Source organism: Theropithecus gelada, chromosome 1 (assembly GCF_003255815.1).
Source record: "Theropithecus gelada isolate Dixy chromosome 1, Tgel_1.0, whole genome shotgun sequence".
Lineage (NCBI taxonomy): Eukaryota > Metazoa > Chordata > Mammalia > Primates > Cercopithecidae > Theropithecus > Theropithecus gelada.
The window spans coordinates 212,238,051-212,252,889 of record NC_037668.1 but is presented as its reverse complement, the minus strand read 5'-3'; the positions used below and the strand labels follow the sequence as shown (position 1 = coordinate 212,252,889).

Below are 14,839 nucleotides of genomic sequence, written 5' to 3'. Positions count from 1 at the left end.
TTCACATTTGTGATTCATCTTACATAATTACAATATATATTTCATCTATATTGTGGCTTCAGTAAGCTAATATGTCAGTAAGCTAATATGTTAGGATTTTTGTATTAATGTTCAAAGTGAAATTGTTCAAATTTTCCTTATACTGTCATTTTCCAGGTTTGTTATTCATATTCTACTATATATTTAATAATTCAATCAGGCAAAATTTGCTATTTTCTTCTTTCATAAAACATTTATATCAGTTGAAGACTATTTCTTGAAAGCTTGGTAAAACTCGGCTGTAAAATGACATAGGTCTGATACCTTTGATGGTGAAGTGCATGAATATTTAGACTACTCACTTACTTAGACAGTGATATATACAATTCTCCTATTTCATATGATTTAGAATGTCCAATGCATCCTAGTTTTCCACTTGACTTTTATAGTTTTAGTGCTGAAAGCCTCACACCTGTGAACTCTCTCAGTCCTATGTAAATCAAATGGTTGGTCATCCTGAGTGGAGTCAATATTGGTCATTTGTATTGTTTAGAGAAACTATCTAACCTGCAAAATTTACTGGAGTAAACATGCTCCCTATTCTGTCTTATATAAATATCTTCTGTACTGTACATAGATCCCCATTTCTTTGTAGAATTTGTTGTTTTTTTGTGTGTTTTTTTTTTTTGGAGACGGAGTCTCGCTCTGTCGCCCAGGCTGGAGTGCAGTGGCCGGATCTCAGCTCACTGCAAGCTCTGACTCCCGGGTTTATGCCATTCTCCTGCCTCAGCCTCCCGAGTAGCTGGGACTACAGGCACCCGCCACCTCGCCCGGCTAGTTTTTTGTATTTTTTAGTAGAGATGGGGTTTCACCGTATTAGCCAGGATGGTCTCGATCTCCTGACCTCGCGATCCGCCCGTCTCGGCCTCCCAAAGTGCTGGGATTACAGGCTTGAGCCACCGCGCCCGGTCGTAGAATTTGTTAATTGCTTTTAATCATTTATACTGGGAATCGGATGTTTTTGCAGTTTCTCGATTATTCTTGACAAAAAAATCAGCCTTTATTTTAATGACGATTTATATTTTCTTTTTTTTTTTTTTACTTCTGAACTTTTTATTGGTCTCCTGCTCCCCAAAGGGTACCCTGCTTCTGCTGCCTTAATGCCTCAGAACTTTGGTGTTGTTGGTCTCAGACACCACTTTGCCATCCACTATCCAGCGGGTGGTGGTCTTTTGGATGGTTTGCATGGAGTTGCTGCTGTCCACGGCATCAGCAAGATTGAAGCCCTCACTGTCTTCCAGCAGGTGGTGGTAGATGGCGATCTCAGCCTTCAAGTCGACCTTGATGTTCAGCGGGGCCTCATACTCCTGGGCCTGGCGCTGTCTCTCTGCCTGGGTCTGCGCCAGCTCTGACTCCAGGTGCAGCAGGATCCCGTTGAGCTGCTCCATCTGCAGGGTGCAGCAGGCCTCCACCTCCCTCAGGCTGTTCTCCAAGCTGGCCCTCAGATTTCTCATGGAGTCCAGGTCAATCTCCAAGGACTGGACTGCACCTCTCAGCTCTGTGAGCGTCGATTCAGCAGCTCTAACCTCGGCGGACTGCGTGGTGACCACTGCGGTGCTGTCCTCAATCTGCTGAGACCAGTACTTGTCCAGCTCCTCTCGGTTCTTCCAAGCCAGCTCATCATATTGGGGCCGGATGTCTGCCATGATCTTGGCGAGGTCCTGAGATTTGGGGGCCTCTACCTCCACGGTCAACCCAGAGCTGGCAATCTGGGCTTGTAGGCCTTTTACTTCTTCTTCATGGTTCTTCTTCATGAAGAGCAGCTCCTCCTTGACAGTCTCAATCTCTGTCTCCAGCTGCAGCTGAGTGAGTGTCATCGATGATCTTGCAGAGTCCATGGATGTCGCTCTCCACAGACTGGTGCATAGCCCGTTCTGTCTCACACTTGACTCTAAAGTCATCAGCAGCAAGCTGGGCATTGTTGATCTGCAGAACGATGCGGCATTATCCACAGTATTTGCGAAGATCTGAGCCCTCAGTTCCTCAATGGTCTTTAAGTAATGGCTCCAGACTCTGACCTGGGGTCCCTTCTTCTCCATGTGCTCCCGGATTTTGCTTAGGAGGCCAGGCAGTCGATCAGGCTTTGCATGGTCTCCTTACCATTCTGGATGCCTCCCATTCCTGCCAGATCCCCGGCCATCCCCATGGTCAGGCCCCCAGACCCCGTGCAGCCCCAGAAGCTGGTGGAGCGGGTCACAGAGATCTGGGAACCAGAGCCCTGGCACCTGCACAGAGGCTGGCTGCGCTGCTGACCAGCCAGGCACCGCCGCTGGGCGCCTGGACAGAGTTCAGGGACTGGTAGTTGCTGGAGAAGGTAGAGCGAGTGATGAAGCTCATATTGTCTGGTGAAGAGAGCAAGAGGACAGGACTCAGGCTTTGCCAACGACCTTTCTGCCCTACTGTTTTCATTTCATTTCATTCACTTTCACTGCACTTGTTGTGGATATTATTTATACAGACAGATCCAACCAATTTAGCTATCACCTAGCTGGCAGGCAGACAGTAAGCATACAGAGCATATGTTCTTTGTCATGTAAGTGGTATAAAGATGAGAAAAGTCTTACAGAATCAGGTGGAAGCACACTTAATAATTATAAAAGATATAAAATTAAATTAAGATAAAGAAATATTATGTAACCTGATTTAACTACTTCCTTAACCTTTCTTTCATAAAAACAAAGTTTATATTTTTGCTTGGGCAACTCAGGTCAGTGTCCCAAATATGTTACCAATTAATTGCCCCTTTTGAAAGGCCTCAAAGTGAGAACTGCGTTGGAGCATTAGTCTTCGGTCAACAAAAGCTATTCAGTGATCCTTAAATGAATGTAGTTCTTACTCAACGAGCCTGTAGTTTTACTCTGAATTATCCGCATACTTTATCTTTATGATAAATTATCCTTTCTTGGTGTGTAGATCTGCCTTTAATTGGTTAATTGGATTATAATCAGTAGATTGATTAACAGTGCATCTTGGGAGACAGAAATACATGGCAACTTGAAAAAGTATTTATTATATCACACTAAGGACAAGTAAAATTAAAAACAAAAATATAATAGTACAAATTTGTCAACAAACGTTTGGATGTTCACTCATTTTGGTCACTCTTCAGAAGTGCTTGTTTTTCACGAATAGCTTATGTATATGCTACTGTCTTTGAGGGCCTTGGTACTCACAGGAGAATGGAAAAGGGTTTGATTAAATGGGAGAAAGAGGTTGGTAAACAAGCTCATTGCTCTGTTGTTTTCGGTAAACTCTCCACCCGCTCATTCCAAAAAAAAAAATCCCCGAAGGTATGTGGGTTGTTTTTGTGTTGTTTAGTTTTGTTTTGGTGTTTTTAGCAATGGCTGAGGGAGAAGGCAGGAAAAAGATTGTGTCAATGTAGTTAGAATTTTTTCTATATTTGCTACCCAATATCCATTTACCATATTCTGATAATAGCACAAAAGTTTTGCTGGAATGATACCATTCTTTCAACACTTTAATTCATGATATATGAGTTTATTGATTCTGTCATAGAACTACACATTTATTGAAAATTCTAATGCCTTCTCCATTTAATTGGTTCAGAGATGTACATCATCCAAATTGGCTCAACTAGCTATCAGGAAAATAAATTAACTTTTGGCTGAACTAGAACCTATCTTGAGTTTTGCAATATCATTTTTAACTTTAAAAGTTTCACAAAATTATTACACCAGAAGAAAGGCTTTGATCCAGAATAAAATTTACTTTAGTGTAGGACAAAATTATTATCCTCATGTTCAAAATATATTTGTTAAGTTTGAGGGTTTGGTTTATTAAATATAATAAAATTATTTATACATGAAAAGAAATAAGTGATAGACATAGGAAAACAGGAAAAGTCCTATCTTAATTCAAAGTTTTATCTACTTTTTAAACTTGTTGATTTAACATTTAATTATTAGGTTTTAAAATAAAAATGTCTATTTTTAATAATACAAGCTTCAGCCCTTACATATTTCAAAATGCAGAAATGTTTTTTCCTGAGCTGAAAAAAGGTTAAATCACCATATGCAAGCAACTATTTGAAGCACAAAGATAATTTACACAGAGACAAGGATATAAGCCTGACTTATTTCCTTTATCCCTGTGCAAATAAATGTAAGACAGTGACAAAATATTCTTTTCTTCTTTTTCAAGCCCTGTGTGTTCACATGTACATTTGTATACTCTGTACCCTTCCCCAAACACATGCACACACAGTTGTACCCACTTGCACATATTTGCCCACAATATTTGCAGAAGTAATTGTCTTGGAAACAAGTTAATGACAGTATAATATACCAGCTGCTGGTTGAACAGCCAGAAATAATCCCAGGTGGATGACATAAACATTCAAAAGCAGATTGTATTTTCAACCTAAGTTAAATTGTTGCTCCAGAGAAATGAAATTTTCTTGCCAATATTTAAGATGTTTCATCATGGGTTGAGATTTTTTAGTGTGTGTAAAAGGCACAGCTGGGTGCAGGAACTCATACCTGTAATCCCAACAGTTTGAGACGCTGAGGCAGGATGATTGCTTGAGACCAGGAGTTCCAGACCAGTCAGGTCAATATAGCATGACCCTATCTGAAAAATAAAAAATAAAAAGTTAGCCAGGCATGGTGGTGCATGCCTGTAGTCCTAGCTAGTCAGGGTGCTGAGGTGGGAGGATTCCTTGAGGCCAGGAGTTTAAGACATAGCCCGGGCAACATAGAACCTGTCTTTACAAAATCAAGAATAAAAAAAGTTAGCCAGGTGTAGTGGCACACACCTGTAGTCCTAGCTACTTAGGATTGCTTGAGCCCAGGAGTTTGAGGCTAGGGTGGGCTATGATCACACCATTGCATTACAGCCTGGGTGACAAAACAACAAACTCATCTCAAAAAAAAAAAAAAGACACCATATATAAACATAGAATCCCTGGAACCAACATTTTAACATGTTTGCATTCGAGCAATCATCAGTGGGGCTTTCTTGATAGCTAAGAAACATCTGGAGTCAGTATGGTGACTTTAGGCTTCACTTCAAGAGGATGCTCATCTGATTCCAGGAGGTAGAGTTTGTTGAGGGCCATGAGTATAACTAATAACTGGGGTCATCTTTTCTGTTTCATCTCACTAGGCAGCTCTAACTCTAATTTCCTTCTTTCTCTCCCTCTCTCTCTCTCTCCCTTCTCTCTCTCTCTTCTCTTTCTCCCTGCCTTCCTCTTTTCTTCTCTCTATTTCTCATATATACCTGTGCACTCAAATAACCTTCACTCTGTGTCTCTCCCAGCCATGACAGTAGATCTGGAACGTAGAAGGTTAGGCACACCGGCCAACAAATTGGGAAGGGAATTTCTATTTGCCATCACTGCTTGCTCACAAATCTCTTTTGGAACACCAAAAACAAATGATAGTTATGGTTTACATAAAGTTTTTATGTTCCTAGCCTCCATAGCCATTAAACTCTACAAAACTCCACAAAGACCACTAATTGAACGTGTCTGAAGGATGACATTACTACTTGAAAAATGAGTAGGAGACTTACAAGGAGAAAGTTTGTTTCCCATCTTGGGTAAATTTAGTCCCAAATAAAATTCTAATTGCAGGCAGATGTACCAGAAAATACCAGCCTATACTGTCAGACATTCTTGTCTGCTATGATCTCAAAAAATACTTCAGAAATATTACTCATACGGCTTGAGATAAGCACTTCTTTGGAGCACCATCAGCTAGCGAATCATAAATAAGATACTAAATGAAGCTCTCAGTCAAGGAATCACAGGTTTCATAAGTGATATTTCAGCAAACACAGGATATGCATCAAAGTGTGATACCTATCTCAAGCTTCAGGGGTATGTATTAAAAACCACTTAAAATTATGTTCCTGATATTCCCTTCTGAATTTACTTTCCAAAATATCAATGTTTGAGAGTATTTTCCAAGATTAAATTAATTCTCCAAAGGTATTAAAGGGGGAAAATCATGTAAGGTCTACCTCACAGAAATTCAAACTTTGAAAGATTCTACAGAATAGCGAAGTAATGAAATATTTGATGTGAAAACGATTTTAAACAACTCAGCATGAAATTTTTTGGTCTTGGTAACTGTGAATTTGTTCACGAAGTCATCTTCCTAAAGTGTCAAATCCTTCTTCTATTCCCTATACCCCCTGCCCTGAGATAAAGAAAAATGAACACTAAACAACCAACCACACAGTTTAATAATATTTTATCCAAGCAACTTTGTTTATCCAGTTATAATTGACCATTTCACACTTCAGTATGTTTCACCTGGAGCTGAGAATATTCAATAATAAAATGCAGTGAAGAGCCCCGTAGGAAATGTTTCTAGAACTAAATCTGGTGATAAGATGAACACTGCATGGGTATTAATGCAGAGCTTTTCATTTGCACACTGGTACAGTCCATAACATTTCTACCTCAGACACTTACACTACTAAGAATTACATATTTCCCCTACCCCTACATTGCTAAACTAAAGAAGTCTGTCCCTCACCATCTTTTCTGCATTAATTTCCCACTTGTAGTAAATAGAAAAGGTCTCTTGGTGGGTGAGTAGGAAAACATAAAAATGAGTTTACATCTCTAGAAAAGAGCCCTGAACTTGTAGCCATCGACCGCATCTACTCAAGCCCAAGCTTAGGGAAAACATCTGCAGCCTTCTCATTACAGGAGTGATCAAGAGCTTTTCAGGGTCTGGGCTCAGAGTTGGAGAAGGTTGTGTTAACTTGCCATAGAAGGGCAGGAAATGAAAGTGATCACCTTGACTCTAGAAGAGGAGGCTTTCTGGGGACATGTCAGGGCAAGAAAGGAGAAGGAAATCAGAATGAATCCCAGCATAAACACCCCGTGAACAAACAAACAAAGAAATGCCCCCAAAGAAACTGTCAACTGACTTTCTTTAAACAATTATATTCACTTATAATTAAATAATTAAATGCCAAAAATACATAAAGAGTTGTTTCAAACAAGGTAATGTGAAGGGAAGGAAGATTTATCTTTACTAACAGGTAAGAGATCCTCAAAAGAAACTGCTTAAAACAATTAAGCAGGGAAGGATTTTTAACAGGGTTTCAAGTCATGGAAACACCCTGTGGACAAGCAGCAGAGGTTCTGAGAATGGAGGCCACAATGATCCAAGCAAGTGGCATTAAACTTTTCAGTAAAACAGGATTCTGGATGCCATGAGAATAAACAAAATCACACTTCTGCTGTTTCCTTAAGGAGGCTATCCCTCAAAGACTTAACACTGACAAGGCCAAGTAGAATTTTCCAGCTGGTATGAATGAATCATGGGGAAGCTGTTATGAGAGCAGAGAAATTCCAGATAGGTCAGGAAAACAAATTGTATAACAAGATAGAGAGCTTAAAGAAAAAATATGCCATGACTGTAAAATGCTCAACACATATTCACTCTCTATCACCTCCCATTACCTCCCTGACAGGTAATCACCACTGGAAATTCCTATACATTTAGCCAGAGTATGAACTTTCACTTAAAAAAAAAAAAAAAAAAAAAAAAAAAGCATGCAAGACAGCCAAGTGGGAGAGGATCCCCAGAAAAAAAAAAAAATCCAACCGTCCTGCACACTGGGGTGGAATCTCATCTCAGGAAGTTCATGCTGTTTGCAGCAGGGAGGAGCCTGGCCTCTCTTCTTCCTGTGTGGAACCTGGAATTCAAGCTGTGGGTAAGAAACTCGCTAGAATGGACTCTGACCTTATGGAGGATCGCTGTTCCCCTCTTTTTTCCTTTTCACCCAAAAAAGTTTGGCTTCTCTCACCCTTCAAACTGCCTGTGAGCCTAAATTTTTGTGGCCATGGGACAGACAAGGACTCCCATCTTTAGCTGAACTAAGGAAAAGTCCTGCAACATTTTTGGTATGCAGTGTGGGGGCTCTAGAAACAGTGAGTGAAATGCATGCCAAGAATTCTTTCCCTTACCTCTCTCTTCTGAGCCTTCTCATCCTCCGGCTTCTGAGGGTAGAGGTAACCATGTCACCACCCCCCTATTGCTCCTAGGGTTAGGAGCCTTTTCATAGCCTTTTCTCCCTTTTTGGGAAGGAACTGGTGTGCAGCGGCTCCCCACCACCCTCCCCTCCCTGCCAGGGCTGGGATACCTGGCCCAAGGCGCCACGAGTGGCTGGCTGGCGTTTTCTGCACCAGGGAGGCCAGCTCTGACCCACAGCAATTCAACTTGTCTCCCTGGTGGAGGAACCACTTGCATAAGAATAACAGGTTCTTCCCCAGCCATTTTTAAACCATTTTTTTTCTCCTCTTCACACCCAGTCAGCAGTAAACTTAGTCTCTGTAAAGCTTCGGTTGTGAAAAAGGATTTCTGGGGCTAGTCTTGGGCTGTGGCCAATCCTGGCGTGCTTTGCATGTCTGTATGGTGTGTGCTGCAAGCCTCCATCTTGTTTTACATCCTGGGGGCGTGGCCAGGAACTGCTTGGCAAGGTTTGTTGAGCAATCCTGCCTTAGAGGATGATCCTTCTCTGGTTTGATATCTGCATGTTTTCCTAGCCCTGTCTCTTAAAGGGCCTCACCCAGCAACTGGATTTTCTTCTGCCTGTCTGTGTGTATACTGTGTGTGCTGTCTTTAAAAAGATCTCTAATTAATTTGTCCTAAAGAAGACAAGCACTTGGATCAAGTATTTTTTAAGGGAAGTTAAAAGCTGTGGTGCCTTTCAGTTCACATGACTTTAATCTTTGAGAAATAAAAACAGCCCCTAAAGACTATTGGTAAAATGAAGGTAAGATGCAAGGTTTGCTAAGTGATTTAAATTTACAAACTGCTTTTTGGGTTTTGAAAACTGTCTCCTCTGCTTCACAGCTGGTAGGGCCTGGGGACATATGGAACTAATCACGTCCTTAATTAAGAAGGCAAACCTTGGCTGCAGTTAGCACACAATTAAAACAATTTACCAGGTTTTAAATTAATGTTAAAAATTACTAGGAGTTACCATTATAACATGTAATTGAGACTACTGGAAATAGATTTGCATGCAAGGAGTGTACGAACAGTGAAATATGTTTTTCAGTAAAAGGGTATAAGAAGGCATGAAAATATAAATTTTTGCCTAGGGCTAAAGGATTGTTTTGAGTTAAATTATTAAAAAACTGAAGGTTCAAAGAAGTGATGGAAGAATTGTGAAAATTAACCTTGCCGAAGAGGTTCTTTGTGTGAATATATTGACTAAATTCAAAAAACCGTATTATATGGCTTTTCTGTAAATTGAGTATTGAAATAAAAGCATAAACAAGGGTTTAATACAGCACTAGCTGCTCTTTGGCAAAATTTGTAAAGGGTTATAGAAGTTTTTTGCTTCTTTATGTTTTCTGAGTCATCATTTTTGCAAAATAAATAATTTGTGGTAATCTGGAATTGTATTTCATAATATCAAGTGTTTTAAACCTTGAACATTTAACAGCCTTCCCAAAATCAAACTTCAGCTTCAAAATTGTCTTCCCTGGCACCTGACTTTTTGAGTACTTTGAGAGGGCCCCTGAAGTGTCCAGAAAAGAGAGGTAAACAGGATTCTTTGACATGTTTAGGTACATGGAACTGTCAAAATGATGTTCAGTCTTCTTTGGGTTATATCTCGGTAAATAATGCTAATATATGTTCCAAAATTGTATGCGATTTCTAACATTCCAATGTCTAAGTATATGCTACCAATCATAATTAAGGTTAAGTTATTGCAAACCACAGAGATAACCAAACATTTTTGTCAATTGTGTTTCTGACTGTCACTACCCTGGGCATTTTGCTATTCACAGACAATTGTTGTCTTGCTTTAATCCTTTTCAAACGATGGTTTATCATAAGCTACAGAATTTTGGAGGTGCTCTTAAATACAGCCTTCTGAAAACTTTTGAGATTGTAACATTGGAATAAAGGAAAATTTACAGGACTCACAAAGAGCTGAAATGTTCACAAATATCAAGCAAAACAAGAGTTAACTAGATGGACTGAACTCAGGAAGCTGAAGCAAATCCTTTTGACTTTTGCTTGGAATATTGCTGATCCTTGTTTTGCTTTTCACAGTCAAGGAAACGTATTTTGAACTATTTACGGTCATTAATAAGTAAAGTATACACTCCTGTGATCAAAATTTGTAGCATGTTTGTTTCTCTCTGCCTGGTTTCTCTAGAATTTGGAAACTATCTGTGAGTATTCTTATGGCAATGTAGTTGTTTGCATCAGTGCAATAAGAATCCATTTTTCTTTTGAAACAGAAAACAATTGGAAAAACTGGTTATTTTACCAAGGCTTTATACTTCCCTTTAAGGAGTCAATCTTGACTTGGCACAGCCAATAAAAGCCCCATGAGGAAACTGGCCTCATACTCAGTCCCTGTACAGGGTTCTTGACCTGTGGTCAGTAAAGAATGTCAGTTTCTAACAAGTCCAGGAGCTCCAAGTTTATCTTGGGACCGTAAGAGGAGAGGATGACCCAACTCACATGTATCTGAGGATAAACCCATGGCTAGGAATGGCTTTAAAAGGTCTTATCTGAGATCCCTTGAGGAACAGAGTTCCATCAAAGCCAATCTAAAAGGCCTGTGTAGAAATAATTATTCCTGCTGCACTTCATGCAAATAATCAGGCCAAGTAGAAGACTAAAATCTATTTTGCAAAAATCTCAGTCCTATCATGGTTTTTTTCTTAACAAAAATGAGGACTGGAGAGAAATTATGTTTCAAAAGTTATCATGTATTTGTCATTAAATTCTAAACTCACTAGTTGTTTTTAAGTTTTTGCCTACATTTTTAGACTAACCCTGCTTGTTCCTGTGAACCAACCAGCAATCCCCAGCTGCAGCTCAGAAAGAACAAGAGGGATGGGTAATGTAGAAATCTGGATCAATATCCTAGTTCTGAGCAATTATCCTGCAAATCCTGCCAGGTGATGGGAATAAATAGAACACCCATCACTAGGAAGTTTCCTTTTTGGGAGAGTGAGACCAAGGACCCTAACCAAAGCCAAGCACCATGCACCGAAACCCTAGCAAACATAACTATAGCCACCAGTTACCTGGGTGTGTCACAAGACATCCTTTTCTCTCCCTTGTTGGAAGAGGACTCACTTCCACAGTTTTACCTTAGCATTCAGCTTATCATAAGGAGTCCATGCACTTCCAAGCTTTGGGTCAAAGCCCTAAGAAGGAAATCTGAATCTGAGGGATCCAGAGGCAGACAATAATGGAAGTTAAAAGGCACAGCACAAGTGAGTATAGCTGATTGCTGCCCAGTAAGCCAACCCAGGCTTCTTGTTTCATGGATAAAGGCCATGTTAATATCCATGGCATAAAAGAGGTCTAGGGAACTCCAAGGCTACTTACAGTAGGGGTGATAGAGGCATAGGTGAAAGTAGATAATGCCTATTCTCTAGGTTCCCCAGCTTCATGGGTGCAAGCTGCTTTGGTACTTATGGTGGCACCTACCAAGGTCTCCAGAACTTGGGGATGCAAGGACAGAAGATGGAAAAAGGATGCTCTTCCATCTCTCCCTGAAGTACCCGGGGTATCTGTTAGGAAGTGAAGGGAGCCATAGATGCCTGCTTGCCTTTCTAGATGGGTAGCCATTCATTTTCACTCTGTACCCCTTTCAAATGCATCCCGAACCCCTGGGACTCCTTTAAGAAATGCCTTCTCTTTTCCTTTCCCCTTCTCTGTCTTCTCTTCACAGAGAGGTAATTGTGTCCCCGTACCATGGGACACTTGTCTCAGATGCATCCTCCAAACTAGAAAGAGTTAATTTCTCAAACCTTAAACTGTTTGGCTTGAGATTAGGCTCAGGGGAAGGGAACACAGAAGCCCAGTGTGCCTGCAAAAGGGTGAAGTTTTTTTTAACCGGTCAAGCTTTTGGCCTCCTTCTCCCTGTACAAACTGGTAAAAAGGCCTTGGGATTTTTGAGCTCTCCTTACCCCTCCCCTTGTTTCATTTTGATACATGTTTTCTAGTAACCTGGTTCGTCTGTTCTTGCCTTCAGGCCATCAAACTCCAACTAGTCATGCAACCAGAGCCTCTGACGATGGCCCCTTCTGCTGGGAACCCTTAAATGGGCCTCTGAGGGAGCTCTGACTGATGGCTCCCCAAAACAGCGCCCCCTGTCATCAGGAAGCAGTTAACATTGGTCTTCATTCTTACCCTATCCTTATTCTAACAGCAGTTAGATGTACTTCTTTAGAGGGGGGGAGTAAGACAGCCAGGTGGGAGGGGGTCTCTGGAAAACTATCTGGCCTGCACACTTGGGTGTGTTGGAACCGAACTCTCGATTCCCTCCTGGGCAGGGGTCGCCGCGAAGGATCACCGACACGAGGTTCACAGCAGAGAGTTATTTATTACTAGCGCGCTAGGGTCCCAAGCTCTAAGTTGGCCCTGGGACCCTGACTGCTTGTTACAGGCTGTTTATATAGGCAAACACAAGTTCAAACACAGCTTATGGCGCGAAATTCAAACAAAGCTTAAGGCGTAAAATGATTGGGTCTAGCTATGGCCTGAGCAAGGGGTCTTGGTTTAATTGGTTAGAGCAGGACCTTATGAGGTTCTTTCCTGGAGTTGATGATTCCGGGAACTTCGAGGCAGGGTGAGACCCCTGGAATTGGCAGGGTGGGACCTCATGAGGTTGTTTCCCGGAATTGGCAGGGTGGGACCCTATCAGGGTGGGACACTATCGAGGCAGGGTGGGACCCTCTCTAGGCAGGGTGGGACCCTATCTAGGGCCACCTGGTGCTAACTTTTTAGGTTTTGTGAGGCCTAGTTTCAGGTGGAGCCTCAGGAAGCTGATGACTTTTGCAGCTGGGTGCAGCCTGGCCCCTCCCCTTCCTGTGTGGAACCTGAAATTAGACCGGCTGGGCGGAAGCGCTCTAGCAGGGACTCTGGCCTTGCAGAGCATCCTGTTTCCCCGTGTTTTCCTTTTCACCCAAAAAAACCCTGCCTCACTCACACTTCAAACCATCTGTGAGCCTAAATGTTTGTGGCTGTGGGACAAATATACCATCTTTAGCTAAATTTAGGAAAAGTCCTGCAATGCAGGTATCATGGTACCTTTATAATATTGTTTATCTGTTTTAAACCTTGTATAAATAGGAAAATATTGTATATAATCTCAAACACATTGTTTTATTTTGAAAAGTATTCATATATGTTAAAGGTGTAGTTCTAGTTCGTTTTCTCTGTTTAGACTCTTTCTTTTATAAATATACTACAGCTCATTTATCCATTTTCCTACTGTTGCAACGTAGATTGCTTCTAATTCTTCTAATTACTAACAATGCTGGTATGAAATTGTTGTGTATATCTGTGGTAGATATGTGTTATTTCTTTTTTGTAATTCTAGATTATAATTATTTGTCTAAGGTGGAGATACCAGGGTAGACTCGCTCTGGCCGTATATAATGTTGGCTACATAACCTGCCAACACTTAGTCTTATCACACATTTTATTTTAAGATCAATATGTAAAAAATACTAATTTACTTGGTAGTAATTTCAATTTTTCTGATTATTACTGAGGTTGAATATGTTTTCATATGTTTACTGAATATTCCTGTTAATTTTCTTGTGAATTTCAGTTTGTATAGCTTCTTCATATTTACTACTTTTACAATTTTAACAGTAAAATTAGTTTCATGTTTTATAGCTATAATTATTACAACTTTTAAATAAATCTTTCCTTAGTTAAAATTAAAATGCATTATCCTTAATTTTCTTCTAAGATTTTTGAAATGTGTATGACTTTTTCATTCTTGTGCTGGATTTCTACCTGAAAAATATTTCTCCCTTCTGAGGTTCAGTGCCTGTTTTTTGATATAATGGTATGAAAAAAGGCATACTCACTGTGTTAGCTAGAGCTAAATATTTACTAATAGTTGTCTCTTTCCTGCTACACAAACGCACACACACACACACACACCTCATCATCCTGGTAACTTCTGAGAGTCTCTTTCTTGTTCATTTCTCCTTCCATACAGGAAAGGGAGGGGTTTGAATCTAGAATGCTGATCTATTTTTAACAAATAGCCCTAACTCCTTCCTCTCCCAGACTTTAACGCTGAGTGTTAGGAGAAACATCTTTAGCTACCTTTAAGTAAACAACTGATGATTTCAAATTGACATCGTTCTATAGTCTCCCAAATTTCATCCAGCTCCTCCCTTTGAAAGAAAACCAGCTTTATCTTCGAGATGAAATCTAAACCCCGCCAGAGTCAACAGTACTGTTTTCTGTTTATAATTTTTTACCTCAGATTGATTCAGAAATGTAATGGAAGTTCAAACATAGTCTTAAATGTAGAAGGAATGGGGAAAAACATGTCTATGTAATTCTAAATTTCTGGACAAAGAAGGACTTAAAGATAATTAACATGATTTGGAAAATAAAGACAATGATAAATTTCTAATACCAGATATTGAATGTTTTATTAAGCAGCAATTATTAATACTGTAGAAGTGCTGCATAGAGAAAAATAAAATAGAAAAAAAATCCCAGAAACAAACACAAGTGTATAATCAGATAAGATTTTAGAATCATGAGAAGTAACCTCTTATAAATAATAAAAACAATAGTTATAATATTGAAAAAATATTCCCTAGCTAATGGCGGTCAAATTATTTCCAAAGAAATAATAGCATTAAGAATAGTGAATCACAGGATGGGCATGGTGGCTCATGCCTATAAATCCAGCATTTTGGGAGGCCGAGGCAGATGGGTCACTGGAGCTCAGGAGTTCAAGACCAGGCTGGGCAACCTCGTGAAACCCTGTCTCTACAACAAAATACCAAAATTAGGCAAGC

The 14,839-nt window shown here is 40.2% G+C and overlaps 1 pseudogene; it reads right to left on the bottom strand.

Moving 5' to 3' along the window:
- Positions 1-1,082: 1,082 nt before the first annotated feature.
- Positions 1,083-2,376, bottom strand: LOC112634658 (annotated as a pseudogene).
- Between the last annotated feature and the right edge of the window lie 12,463 nt (positions 2,377-14,839).